The sequence below is a fragment of the Narcine bancroftii genome, chromosome 9 (genome assembly GCF_036971445.1).
Source record: "Narcine bancroftii isolate sNarBan1 chromosome 9, sNarBan1.hap1, whole genome shotgun sequence".
Taxonomy (NCBI): Eukaryota; Metazoa; Chordata; class Chondrichthyes; order Torpediniformes; family Narcinidae; genus Narcine; species Narcine bancroftii.
The window spans coordinates 21,099,866-21,114,858 of record NC_091477.1 but is presented as its reverse complement, the minus strand read 5'-3'; the positions used below and the strand labels follow the sequence as shown (position 1 = coordinate 21,114,858).

General features: G+C 39.0%; 1 protein-coding gene across 44 annotated transcripts in view; it reads left to right on the top strand.

Annotated features, from left to right (window-relative positions):
• Nucleotides 1-14,993, top strand: part of LOC138743264 (follistatin-related protein 5-like) — a 795,256-nt gene that overhangs the window by 464,882 nt on the left and 315,381 nt on the right. The gene's annotated exons all lie outside the window — the stretch shown is intronic.

The following is a 14,993-nucleotide window of genomic DNA, read 5'->3' as shown; positions in this document are numbered from 1 at the left end:
CAGTGGGCTGAAAATGCCTCAAACCGTGCATCTTGGCGCCTCACAGTTTGGCGGGCAGCAACCTCCTTTGAAGAAGACCGCAGAGCCCACCTCACTGACAAAAGGCAAAGGAGGAAAAACCCAACACCCAACCCCAACCAACCAATTTTCCCCTGCAACCGTGTCTGCCTGTCCCGCATCGGACTTGTCAGCCACAAACGAGCCTGCAGCTGACATGGACATTTACCCCCTCCTTAAATCTTTGTCCACGAAGCCAAGCCAAAGAACATGACCAGCATTTATTTTGCATCAAAGATCTATAGTGCCCAGTGCTCAATATGGTGGTACCCATGCTTGGCAGCCCAGATCTCGAAGGTTGTGGGCTTTGGGAAAGTAGTGCACTGGTACATGATACCAGAGTAGGAGAGCATCCTCCTGCCAAGATCTAGAAACTTGTGAAAGAGGATAGTACAGGGTGGGAGACTATAGCAGCAGATCAGCATGGAGCTTAGCTGCTGAAGGCCTCACATCACAGGGTGCTAGCTACTGGGAACCAGGTAAGGGAATATGCATTCTTGAAAGTGCCAATGGCCTTCAGAGCTCCTGAAGGGCCTCAGGCACTGACAGCCTCCTGATCATATCGAGGATTTAGAAAGAGGAGCTAAAGAGGATGACTTGGATGTCTCAAGCTCTGATTCATCACTGGACCAGTTGGTTGTGCATCAGTGGAGGTGGTGGGATCAATGGACACCCTATCTCTGAAGGGACTCACTTCTGGTTTCCTTCTTTAGCTTGAAAGTGGCACTTTTTTGTGTGCCTTTGGAGGTCAAGGTTTGAGTATTTTGTGCACATGACAATAAAGGAATCTTGAATCCCAGTCCCATGCATCCACTACCTCTGTTGTAAGATTGGGTGGAGAGATCTTTGTGTTAACCTCCAATTAGTTCCAAATAATAATAAGATCTGTTGTTAATTTCTCCTTATTGCACCATCGTGCTGTGTGTCCTTTCACTTAAACACTGATCACAGTAAGAAGAATACCAGCTTGAAACCAAAGTAAAAACGTTATGTTTAATTGATACATTTTGGGTGAAATATTGGTATAGCTCTTCAGACTGAGATCAGAAGCAAATCTGATGGTTCAATAAATATTGCAATTTGTGGGTATATACCAAAAGAAATGGCCATAAAACGTCCATCATTCAATAGCTCTGCCTTCAATATGAGAAGGTATTCTTGGACTTGCTCAAGGAAGCAGCTTCTCCAGAATAAAACTGTTGGCCACCCTTTACAATGTGAATAACTTCTTTAACATTTCCCCAGGTTCATCATTTGGCCTTTGGGAAAGGTTTGATCCACTTGATCCATTTGATCCACTTAATACACAATCTCAAGCTGAGTGCTTGATTCTTCGTGTAATGCTGACACATGTCAGCTACCTAGAGGAAATGAGGGACCATTAGTGAAGAGGTCTTTGACACAATTCTCTCCCTCTTTAAAAATATATTTTTTAAAAAGAATAATTAAATGGCACATTGCCCATGAGGTGTGATTACCACGAAATTGGATATCACTCTCTAGGTCAGTGGTTCTCAACCTTTTTCTTTTCACTCATATATGACTTTAAGTAATCCCTTTGCCATAGGAGCTCTGTGATTAGTAAGGGATTTCTTAAGGTGATATGTGTACGGAAATAAAAAGTTTGAAAACCACTGTTTTAATCATACCTATTGACTTGTTATGTGCAGTTTCAAAACTCCAAAGGAAATGGGCCAATGACAATTTTTCTCAAAGTATTTCAGTAACAATTGGTTCAAGAGCAGTGATTCTCAACTTTCCCTTCCCACTCGCATACCACCTTGAGCAATCCCTTTCTAATCAAAAGAGGATTTATGGCATCGGGATAACTAAAAGTGGTGTGTGAGTGGAAAGAAAAAGGTTGCTCTTGGTGTACCAAAAGTGCTACATAAAGCTCTAACACCCACTCAGATTTGAATAAATGTGTGAAAACGTAAAAAGATAAAGTAGAAATAGTAAAAGTGTTTACACCAGCCACATCAATCATGCTACAGAATACTGGGAAGGTGGTCAAATGTCAAAGAATCTCTCTTCATGGGAGAGCAGTTGCAGAAAAGGTTGCAGCAGAAATAAAATTCAGGGAAGTGGAAGAGGCGCGTGCGTGCGTGCGTGCGTGCGTGCCTAACCGTATGTGATCCAGTGAATTTGATTGAATCCATGATTTTGCAGGCTGGTCATTCCAACAGATATCCCAGCAGTTAACACTGAGGGTCATAGCACATACTGTAAGTGCCACAGTCTTCTGAATAGCTTCAGTGATGCTTGTGCAAAAGAAGTGACATTGAAAAATTAGTCACATACAATTTTCATGTTAAAATATTAATGTCAAGTGGGAACCTTATAATTCATGCCTTTTTCCAATCAGCTGCAAAAGTTTGTTCCTTTTTTTTTGGTTGCTAATTAGTTAAGGATGTGTGTTGCATTTGCATGCATCAGTTTAATTCAGTAATGGAGGAATTGACCACCATCCACATGATGATGTTATCAGCAAACATCAAACACACAGAAGGGAATCCCATGAGTTAGTTCCTGATCCAATTTCCAAACAAGTGCTGAGTTTCCTGGAAATGACAGACAGGAAAATACAGATGCTGGAATCTGGAGCTAAACACGATCTACTGGAGAGATTCAGCATCAGTGGAAGGAAAAGAATGCTTGATGTTTTTGGCTCAATGCTTCCCCAGTCTTGATGTAGAGAAGAGACTGCTTTGTCTTTTGTTATGTTACTCTTGTGTAGTAATTTAATTTATACGTATTTTATGTACCTGCAAGGTTGCAACAAGCAAGCAATTCAGTGCATCCTTACTTTAAGATATATGACAATAAATTTATAAACATGATGGGCTATAGTCATATCTGGCAGATATGACTTGAACGATTTGAATGGTTGCTGGAATAATCTGTCCCCTCTATGTGTTTGCTGTAAACTCTCCATGTGGTCTCCATTACATAGACTGAAATGCACTGTCTAGTTTGTGGACAGTAGCTTCAAATTTCATCGCAATTCTAAGGTGGCGTTTGAAAGATATATTGGACTATTTGCCTCTTTCTCCAACTCAGCAATGCCTGTTTCTCCATGATGTTTTACTCTTGTGTTTAGTATTCTGAGGAAGGGAAGCAAATTTCTTGAAGTAATTAGTGAACCAGTTGAATTTTTGACTATCATCCAGTGGTTTTATAGTCACCATTACCCAGACCAGCTTTTAAAATTCCAGATTTATTTAATTAACTCCACTTAAACTCCCTTGGCCGCCATGGTGAAATTAGAATTCTCAACACTGGAACATTAGTTCAGGCCTCTAGATAACTGGTTCACTTATGCAGCTAGTATGCTCCTGTACCCATGATGCTAATTCACAACTGAGCTGATCAGATGCCCATGCTGTCAGCTGTAAGCAATGCACATCCTTGGGGAATTAGCAAAGACAAAGGATGGTAATTAATTTGCTTTTCAGACACATACTGGTGAATAAAATTAATGTAGGGCTTTATTGTGATGTGAGCCCTAATCAACAGAACTAAACTGGATCTAATCAGATAATCTTTACTCAGGACTTATGATGATTGGAAAAACATGAGTGATGTGGAATTTGTGTTTAGCATGTGTCACTTTTTGTAGAAAAGAAGAGTAAGAAAAATGTACTTCAACTGCTCCGTCCAATCTTGAGTTCCTGCCTGGATTTCCCCAAAGCTGTCACCTCACTATAATCTCCCCACATGGACGAGTGGCCTCCTGCAACAATTTCTTTAATGATATCATTCTGATACTTCGCTGACTTGTAAAACTGATGATATATCAGTTGAACAGATTGACTTCAATAATCTGTTATGGTTTATCCTGTTCATTATTTTCCAGTAAAAGATGGTGACATCAATTCAAGATGTGTAATACCTACTCTATCATAGAGTTGTCATTGAAAAGAAACCTTTAGAAATGATATTTAATTTTTATCTTCCCTACCTGCATTGTTAATTATTGCTCATCTAGCAATCTATTCACTTTTCCTTCTGGCAAAATGGTACTTATTTCCACGTCCCAGATTGAACCACAATATGCTTTCCTTATTGATCTTGCAACCAACTGTCTGTTGCAGATACACACATTGTGTATGCTTGACAGATTACTCTCTGAATACTAGAGTGTCAAGACATGGTACCTGACTTTATTGATCACTGGAAAGAGATACTGGTGTATCAAAGCCAGGACCAGCAGGCTGAGGAACAGTTTCTTCCCACGGGCAGTGAGAACGCTGAATGACTAAACGGACTGCTCACACTAACCATCTGAGACAATATTTATTTATTTGTATATGTGAATACTTGTCCTGCATATATATTATTAGTCTGTATGTGTGTTATGTCTGTTTGTGTGTCTGTGTGTTTTGCACTGAGGACCAGAGAATGCTATTTTGTTGCAACCGCTGCAACCGTGTCTGCCTGTCCCGCATCGGACTTGTCAGCCACAAACGAGCCTGCAGCTGACGTGGACTTTTTACCCCCTCCATAAATCTTCGTCCGCGAAGCCAAGCCAAAGAAGACAGGGTACTTGTGCAATCAGATGACAATAAACTTGACTGGAATAGAAATTGCTCAAAAGGTTCAGCAGGTCAGCCCACATTTGTGGAGAGAGTCGGTGTTATTGTGTAATTGGTTGATGACATCTTTCCTTGTTCAAGTTCAAGTTTATTATCATCTGACTGTAGATATCCTGATGAATCTGTTTTTTCAGACCACAGTGCACAACATATACACATAATACAGTGCATAATAATCACATATATACATGCAGATGGAATTTAAAATAAATATAACTATTTTGGATGATTTATTCAGCTATAGGATCTGTTCCTCAATCTCATAGACTACAGAAAGAAGCTATTTCCCATCCTGGCAGTTCTGCTTTTGATGCTCCTGTACTTCTTCCTTCATGGTAGTGGATCAAAGATGCTGTGTGCTGGATGGAAAGGGTCTTCTATAATGCTTTGAGCTCTTTTTAAGCTCCCGGTAAATGTTGTCAATAGAGGAACAGGAGACCCCAGTGATCTCGGATGTTCAATCTTTTCTGACAGTTTTTGTACAGATTTTCTCTCTTATTCAGAATGCAGTCTGAGAAATGAGACAAGATGCTGCTGCAGTCACTTTAAGAGACTAGAGGATAGTTGTAACATCAAACTAATGAAATGCTTTAAAAATGCAGCATGGTTGGCGTAGCTGTTAGCATAAAGCCTTTACAGCTCCAGCGATTGGGACTGTCCCGGGGTTCAAATCCCGCGCGACATGGGTTTTCTCTGTGGGCTCCAGTTACTTCCCACCATTCAAAATGTACCAGGTTAGTACATAGGTTAATGGGTGTAAATTTAACGGAATGGACTGTTACCATGATGTATGTCTAAATTTATTTTTTTTTAAAAGAAATCATGTTTATTAATAGACAAGGACATAGACCTGCACAGTGAATGGTAGGGATCTGGGAAGTGTTGCAGAGCAGAGGCATCTATTACCTGATAGTGGCATCACAGGAAGATAGGGCGGTCATAAACACTTTTGGCACATTTGCCTTCATCATTCAAAATATTGCGAATAGAAGTTGGGAGGTCATGTTGTAGTTGTATAAGATGTTGGTGAAGCCAAATTTGGGGCATTGCATTCAGGATTGGCCACCATATGACAAGAAAGATGTCATGCTGAAGACTGTACAGAGAAGATTTATGAGGATATTACCAGGACTCTAGGCCTGAGCTACACCTTCTCCCTCACCACAATTTGGGGCCCCAAACAGTCCTGCCAAGTGAAGCAACACTTGTGAATGTGTGGGAATAATCTACTGCATCCAGTGCTCCCGTTATGGCCTTCTCTACATCGGAAAGACTGGATGCAGACTGGGAGATCGCTTCACTGAGCACCTTCACTCTATTTGTATCAATGACAGGGATCTCCCAGTCGCCCAACTGTTTCAATTCTGCCTCACTCCCATGCTTACATGTCTGTCCATGGCTTCATATACTGTCAAACAAAGACCACCTTAAATTGGAGGACTATTATGGGCTCCCATTTTCAGTTCATTTTCCATTTGTATGGGACTGTCACTTTAAGAAAAGAAATTTAACAAAACCTTGCAGCCATTTGATTGTTAGCTGAGAGACAGGCTGAGGACTGCATGTTCCTAAATTGGATACATCTGAAGAGAAACGAAGTAGCCCTAGAAAACCCAGGTGCTGAGAGTGTTATATAGTCAGGATAATATGAACGATTTTGTAACCATGTAAGAATACACCCTTCTCACTGTAGTAACTAGGGCACCACTGTGAGGTGTATGTATATGTATGAGGTGTGTGAACAATTTCCTGAGATGGTGGAAAGCATCAGTAAGTAAATTATTATTTCAATGTTGCATCTCTAAGTTATTTAAGAAGCCTCCTAAGTAACTCAGACATAACAGAGACCATGTGACCAACAGATTTAAGACAATACAGCTTGCTCAGGAGCCATTTTAAAAAAGCAGGGCTGTGGAGTAGAGCTCTTGGAAGTAATACAGTACTGAAGTGGTCTCATGTGTGGTGAGAGGCAATCTGTCTGATTTCCCCATGTTACAGGTGAATGAATAGTGGCCATTTTAAAGAGGCAGTATTTGGAGAAGCATCCTTTACTGTGCTGAATATGGCTTGTGTGGTGATAGACAATTTGTCTAATTTCTCCATGTTGTAAGGAAATGAGAATATCACTCTGTAACCAAAAAAAAGTGAAGGTCACTGTGAACAGCTGACCCACAGAAAGGATTCTAGAAGTTGTGAGCAGCTCTCTCCAAAGAAGAGGAGAGTTTTGCTTGCCACTTGCCTGAATTGCTGGAAGCACCTCAACAAGGATTTTGTGAGTTAATAAACAAACTGTCACTATGGTCGCTCCCACCTACTTCATGAGCTTCTTTGCATCCATCTAAAGCCTGAGCATCTCATCAATTTTAAACCTGCATGTCAACATTGGATTTATTGAGACTGCCTTTCCAGAATTAGGTCTGAGCTGTAGTGGCAAAGGCATTCCACTCACATACACAATTATATTCTCGCACAGTTGGGGGGTTAAGTAGATAAGTTTAGCTAGATTAGATAAAGTGCTATATTACAGTTAATTAATAATTTAAAAATATTATTTTAAATATAGCACTGTCTGGGCTAATTTCTGTTGTTGCTGTCTGGTACATAACAGGAGCAACACCTAATTTTCACTCTGAGTACTCTCCAACTGGATGGCATTAACATGATCTCTCCAGTTTCTTCTAGCCTACTCCCTGTTCTCCCTCTTTTCCATCACTTTCCTCCATTTCTCATCCCCCTTCCATCTTCATTAACAGAGCCATCCCCCACTCCCTGTTTGCTGGGATTCTCTCCCTCCTGTATCCATCTATACTTACTTCCTGCCTACATGGGACTGTGCTCTTTCCTCTGCTCCCCCCCCCCCCCCCACCATTTTGTTCAGGCGCATGCTTACATTTTGTTCATAGCTTGATGAAGGACTCAAGCCTGAAATGTTGGTTATGTATCTTTATTTAACCTGTTGAGTTTTTCCAGCATTATGTTTTTACTTCGTTCGCATTGTCAAAAGACTTTCATGTTTTATTCCACTTCCCCAGCCCCAGCTCTGAGGAAGGGTTAGAGACTTCAAACTTTGATTTCTCTTTCCAATCAATTTTCAGTCTTTCCCCACCACAGATCCTGTGATTCTTTATCTTTCATTACATTCTCCTTTCTAGCAGGAGTTCTGGGTTCCTGTGCTGAAATACTGATTCTGGGTCTTTAACTTTGTCACCTTTTGCTTTTGACTTTGTAGATAATCCTAAAAAATGCCTGGTTCTTCATAGCCATCATTCAGTCTTCCAGTATTTTACCTTTCAAACAACTTTGAGCTTTCCATCTTCAACCTCATCAGTTTCCAAACTTGACTCATTGGTGCTCTTTGCCAACCTCAACCACCTCTGTCAATACTGTTCCAGAACAGTACCTGCTAATCCAGTGGTCCCATTCAAATCTCTTGTTAGCCATCCAATCCACCTGGTGCAGATTCATTTTCTCAGTCTTTCACTCATACCTCTTTAAGAAGGCAGCCAACATCATAAAGGATTCCTTTCATCCTGCGTGTGTGCTTTCTCCCTCCCTCCCTCCAGCCTTTTCTGCCAGAAGTCTGGCATTTCTTGGTCCAAGAACTGATTTTTTTAACCCCAGCAGTTATCAGGCTTTTGAACTTCCCTTTTTTACATGAACCATAACATTATTCCAGGACTACAAAAGAACTGTTCACGCTACTACAACGTCACTTATTTTCTCTTTTGTGGCATTTGACATTGTACATATAGTTGGTTAGTGTATTTTAAATAGCCATGCAGAATTTTGGTGGATCTGTTCATCATACTTGTATTGATGACAATAAACTCTCATTATCATTAACCCCTTGATGACCCTGTGGATTGGCAGCTGATCATCCATTTTTGCCTCTTTCTCGAGGTTGCTCTCATTTTAAATAGGGCCTTTGCCATCTGTGAATGTTTCTGAATGATCACTTTGATGGTATATGTTGTCTGGAAAAGATGTAGTTACTAATTTTCACAACCATGATTCTGGGGTTGAGGGTGTTATGCTGAGTTCACATAAAATAAAGACCACTTTAAGCTTAGTGTTCAGAACCTTTACTGAAAACAAGCCCGCAGTCCACTTTTCACGTGGGGCCCTTCCTTCAGCTCCATCGCCCCATCTGGCCCGGAAAAACACAATACATTACTGAAGCCAGTCCCTGTGACATCATTCACAGATAAAAATGCCAAAATAATAATATTGCACCACAAAGGGCTACATGTGGAGGAACATGAAGCCAATATGTATATCTGGGATCTTCATTGTTTATTTCAGTGTCCAAATGAAATTGTGGAATTTTCTGCATTTTTACTTCACTTAAGGGTCACAAGGGGGTATTAAATATTTAGGGGTAAGGATAGAATTTATATAAATTGAATTACCTCCTCTTGCTTGCAAAGATTGTGGAGGAGCCTGCCATTGCGTTGATTGGCAGGATCAGTTGTATGAAGATGAAACTGATGTCGAGTCTGCAATATTTCATTTAATCCTTGTCCATTTTTATACCACAAGCATGTCAGAAAATTTATATGGAATTCTAAGATGCCAAAATTCACCATGGAAAAACTTACTTGGGATTATTCAATGGGTGGACTATGATTAACCAATTTTTAAAAATCTACCTATCTATCTACCTACCTACCCACCCACCCACCCACCCAATTGAAATTTATAATTATAGCATTTTTTTGAGGGAGGGGATATTCCTGATTGGCAGGTGAGAAGATAGCAGAAGATTTAATTTACAAATGGAATATTAAACTATTGTATGGAAGGACAGATAACCCCATTCTAAAACACATATTTGGATGTGGCAACAAATTAATAAATGTATAGGTCTAAAAGTGGGGTTAACATCAAAATCACCCTTGTTTCAAAATGAGCTTATATCAATAACATCAAGAAATAAAATCCTAGACACTTGGCACCATAAAGGGATCAAGTATATTGAGGATTGTTATGAACATGGTACTGACCAAATTGGTTATAAAAGGCATTCAGCTCATCTGAGTGTGAAGATTTGCTGTCTCGTTCTGTACCGGATTTGTTTTTGTTGCAGATTACGTAATTTAAGACGTCATAGCTGTCAGGAATCCAGCATTGTTTCCATTCTTGTCCATAATCTCCACTTCACCCTTGGGATGTCTTTCTGTAGGTCGTTCATGCTCCTTGTGTGGAGTTCTGGATCTATGGACTTGAATGCCTCTGATCTGGCTCTCAGTGAGTTCAGGAATTCATTGTTCATCAAGAGCTTCTAGTTAAAGGAAACGCTGAAAGATTTGGTGGGGACACACTTTCCCACAGCTGTTTTGATGTCTGTAATGACCATGATCTAATCATTCAGAATCTCAGCTGAGTTCTTGAATGCCACCCAATCCACTAACTGGAGGCAGTCCTGTAACTCTTCTTCCACCTCCTGTGTCCACGTTTTGGCTGTTCTGATTGCTGGAGCCTCTCTTTTTAGGCTGTCTGTATGCAGGCAGAAGGACCATGGTCAGGTGATCTGACTAGCCTTAATCCAATCTCTGGAAAGAACCGTGGGCCTTCCTTATCTTGGTGCAGCCATGATCAAGTGTGCTGGGACCTCTGGTAGAGCAGGTTATGTGCTGGTAGTAATTGAGCAGGATTTTGTTGAGCAGGCCTGGTTAAAGTCACTGACTTTGATTTGTAGTCCATTGACATGGGCCTCCTCTTGTTACTAATCACATAATAAATCTCCATGAGTACCCCTTTGTAATTAGCATCGGGAGGGATATAAACTCTAGTGAGAATCACTGATGAGAATGCTCAGGGTAGAGAGAAGAGTCTATATTTAATCAAGATTTGCTCTAAGGCAGTGGAGGAGGAGGTCAACATGACCCTGATGTCCATATACCATCCAGGATTAATTAAAAAATATACACCAACCCACTCACCACACCTCCCCCTCTCAACTCTTTGCCAGAATTTGAGTTCCAATCCAGTCTGTGAATGATCAAATGCTCTTGTTGGATTGCAGTATCTGGTGTGTTCTCTCTTAGCCAGGTCTCATTGCAGCAAACAACTAATATTTGAGATTTGAAACTTCAGCCTACATTTTCATTTGTAGTGACCTGAAGAAAGCTTGTGCACTTGGTTGTAGCTTGCGCCACTTGTCAGTCAAAGCTTCACATAATCAGAGTGTGTTTCATTGTTAAAGTACATTTTCCTATGTTCCATTACATATCTGGCTTCTACTCCTACCCAATTACCCCTCATTAAAAAAAAATTGTTTTGTTCTGAGTGACTTCACATTCTCCTTACTTGCACTTTCCAAACCTATTTTGAGTTCTCGGCTACCCTTCACTTTCTTTCACCCTTCATACAAAGTACAGATAGCCCTTGACTTCGCCATTTTCATATTTTGCCAATCATGTTCAAGCATCTGCGATCACAAAAAGTATTGTCCTCTGCTGTCAAATTACTCCAGCTGCCAATTGACTGGTGTAAAGCCTCATAATCCCAATTTAATTTGCATCAACTCCAGAGAGAAAGTGTTCCACTGATTTAGAATGGTCCAATGGTCAAACCCTTAACCTTGCAATCTCTTCAGCATATGCATCTTTCAGCAAACAATGAGCTACTGGAGGATCTCAGCAGGTCAGGCATCATTCATGGGTAGATGTATTCAGTCAGTGTTTCAGGATCTGCTTACTCTCACCTCCACCTCAGTGCCATAGAAGCCATTAAAAAAAAATTGCTTCCTTACTCTCACCACTCCCAACCCTTCAGTGCTCCACATCTTCCCTGCAGAATTAATGGGCACAGAATTGAATGATATAGCAAATATCTCATTTCCCATTGGATAATATCAAGCTCTGAGCCCATCTTCTAAAACATTATTTGAAGAAATACAAAGCCAAGTCCAGCTTCTCTTTCCCATTGACTGCTCAGACTTGATTATAACAATAATAAAAGGACAACTTTGTTACTAACGCTTTGATTATCTAAATGGTAATTTCTGTAACTTTTCCCAATTGCAGATCCCTATAGTACCTCCAATACTGTCTTGCAACTTTCCCTAAATTTACTCTTATTTTCTCTCACAATTTCTATGAGACCAGCTATTCCCTGTTCCCTATTAGCAGTTCCCTAACTGCTCCAGTTTTCATGTAAACAGATATACTTAATGGTTTGCTCCACTCAGGCACAAACCCATCTCTATGAATTCTCCCATTGTCATTACACCACCCTACCTTAAAAAAAACTTTGTCCCTTTGGCCTCAAAAATTGTCATTTCCATTATGATCTCCCTTCTTTCAAAGTCAGTTAATGTTTGCCTCTCAAGATGTTTGTCCAAGATTTCATGTACAAAATCTATTTACTCTTGCTGCAGTCGTCAAATAACTAATATCTCGGACATAATGTAATAAAAACAAACAGTCACTTTATTGCTCTAAGAAAGTTGAACACTCCACCTCCTGCCATTGGCCATCTAAGTGTATCATTTCCATCATGTACAATTCTCTTCACAAAAGAGAATCATCTGTTCTGACCTCTCTCCTTGCTATTGTATGTAAATTCCAGTGTCCCCCAATTATTCCTTACCCCTCTCCTTTCAAGTCCATGCTGGCTTTTTGTAGAATAATCTGTAAAGAAGATACCAGTTTCCAATTTTAGGCTTAGCTTTATATTAATGCTCCATTCAAACCTTTTATTGACATACTGTTTAATGAATATCCATTATTAGAAGAGCAAATGTATTCCAGTATTAAATTAAAGGACTGGATACTTCATTATTAACAATTTCCTTGCCAAATCAAGTGATACACTTTTCCATTTTTGCATCCTTTCCTATGCAGCTATCAATAATGCTTATTTCTGATGTAAATTTGCACATTGTCTTTCCAACAGAAGGCTGGTCAATGTACATCCTGACTTCTGTCACTCTGTGTAAAACATGAAAGTCTGATTGAAGTAAAAGCACAAAACTGGGGAGACTCAGCAGATCAAACAGTGTACTTTATTACGTAAGGCAAAGATAAAGAAACATAGCCAATATTTCAGGCTTGAGTCCTTCCTCAGTGTATGAACAAATTGTAGGCAGGCACCCATCATTTTGATCAAGCCCAAAACCTTGGTTATGTATCTTTATCTTTGCAATATAAGATGCACTGTTTGACCTACTGAGTTTTTACTTCTGTCATTCTATACACTTTACCATGGAAGTGAAGGTTGCAATTCTATATTTTGATTATTTTAAAAATTAAAGTGTAAAAAAAAAATCTGTTTAGGCATTACATATCCATTTTCTGGTACAATGCAAAAATCTAATTCAAGTTTGCATCTCAATTTATTTTGTATTACTTCAATTACTTTAATTAAAATACATTTTAAATCTATATTCTAAATGAACCCCTAGTTTTCTCAGAAAATAGAAACTTATAAAAACCATTAATACACAATCTTTGTTGATTAAACTTTCCATTATTGTATTTCACAATCCTTATGGATTTAGGAATTCATTCAGTTTTAATAATTTAAAAAAAAAAGATGTGGGGCCTGTTTAAGCAATCAGTTCAATGTTCATTAAAGAATGCACCATCACTTAATGATCATGCATTCTAGTCAGTGCTCCACAAAAAAAACCTCTTTTACCCTGAGGATGTGTCTTGCCTTACCTCAAGATCTGGCTGCCATTTCTGGTTGATAATTTGGTAGATGCAGATATTGTTCATAACTTTGAGAATGTGAACACAATAAAAATATGACTTCTGGGATTGTAGCTACCACAACTCCTTGATGGATATTTCAAGCTTTATTTCTTTCAGAACATGTACCATTTAGACTTAATGCTGGAGCATTGATCTTGAAATTTATTATTATAATGTGGGTATTGATTTATTCCCACAAATCTCAAGATTAGTGGGCTTGATTTTTTTTTACTGGATTTTCATTTGGAAGGTATCTGTCCCTCTGTTCCCCTTTCAGAGATGCTGCAAATTTAATTTTGTCATGTGTGGCATTTGTTATGATTGGCTGCTGGTGGCAGGATACACCACCCGAGACTCATCCTACCTATTGCCCCTTGCAAGCTCCCCCTTTTTCTTTGCTTCGATCAGTCAATGAGGTTGATGGCTGTTCCAGTCTCTAGTTAATAAAAGCCTGATAGTTTCACAAGTCCAATATTTTGTGATTATTGATGGTACATCATCATGGATTTGATTCTGCTCTAAGGTGAGAGCTGTGAAAAGGCTGGATAGTGCAAACTGTCAGGGTAATAAGTATGAACCATCAGAGCTAAATCCAATAAAAATTAAAGAATATTTTAAATGCTTGACAGATCAGGGAGCATCTTAAGAGAGAAAAGTAAAATAGCATTTTAGGTTAATGATTTTCATAATAAATAAATAAAATAAAAATAAGATACTGGAAATGGAAGATACTCCTACTGTGTTGAAACTAATGTTTTATGCAGATGTATTATAACCAGTCTATAAGCTTACATTTAATTTATTGGATTCTTTTCCCCATTATTATTATCTAAATTGATTTCATTTCAACCCTTTACATTTTAAAATGAACTTTCCTCATCAGTTGGCAAAACTGAAAGGAGCAGGAACAAGGCAGCTGAGTGAGATATAAATCCTTCCCTACAATGTATATTTTCTTATTTACCACCTTGCTAGATTTTTTTAGTGTTAGTCTTTCAGTCTTCCTCTTCTAAATTATTTAAGAAGTTTAGATCATCCTTTTATTAACACACCCCCACGCTGAAACTTTCTTGGAAAAGGTAGTGATTCCAAGTGTTGGGACACTTCTCTGTGTAAAACAGAGGTGATAATCTTCACAAGAATAAAAGCACAGAACACGAAATGTCTTTTAATCTTCATGTCCAATTCTGCTTTCCCATTTTTGGATGTTATTTGATTTATTTGAATTGTAAAAATTCCAGCATTTATTTCATATTCTTCAAATAATATTGATCAAATTTTGTTATATTCTATTTATCCTCCCTTGCATCTCTGTGTCCTTCCCAAATGTTTTCAACACTCAGCTGCTGTAGTTCATCTCCTCTCTGGATGAAAGGGGTCAGTCTCTGAATCTCTTGCTTTAAATCAATGGCCTCGAGTTTTATCTAACTGTGGAAAAGTTTTCTGCTGTCTACTCTATCTCTATCCTTCATAATTTTATATATCTTAATTGTGACCCCTCTTGACCTTCTCCACTCCAAGAAGAATAAATTTAATTACTGTGATCAAATATCAAGTCTCTGGCAAAGGTCATGTATTGGATGGCAGCATTGAAATATTTACAACACAAGATTTAACTTTATTTTGTTTTATCTTTCTGCAG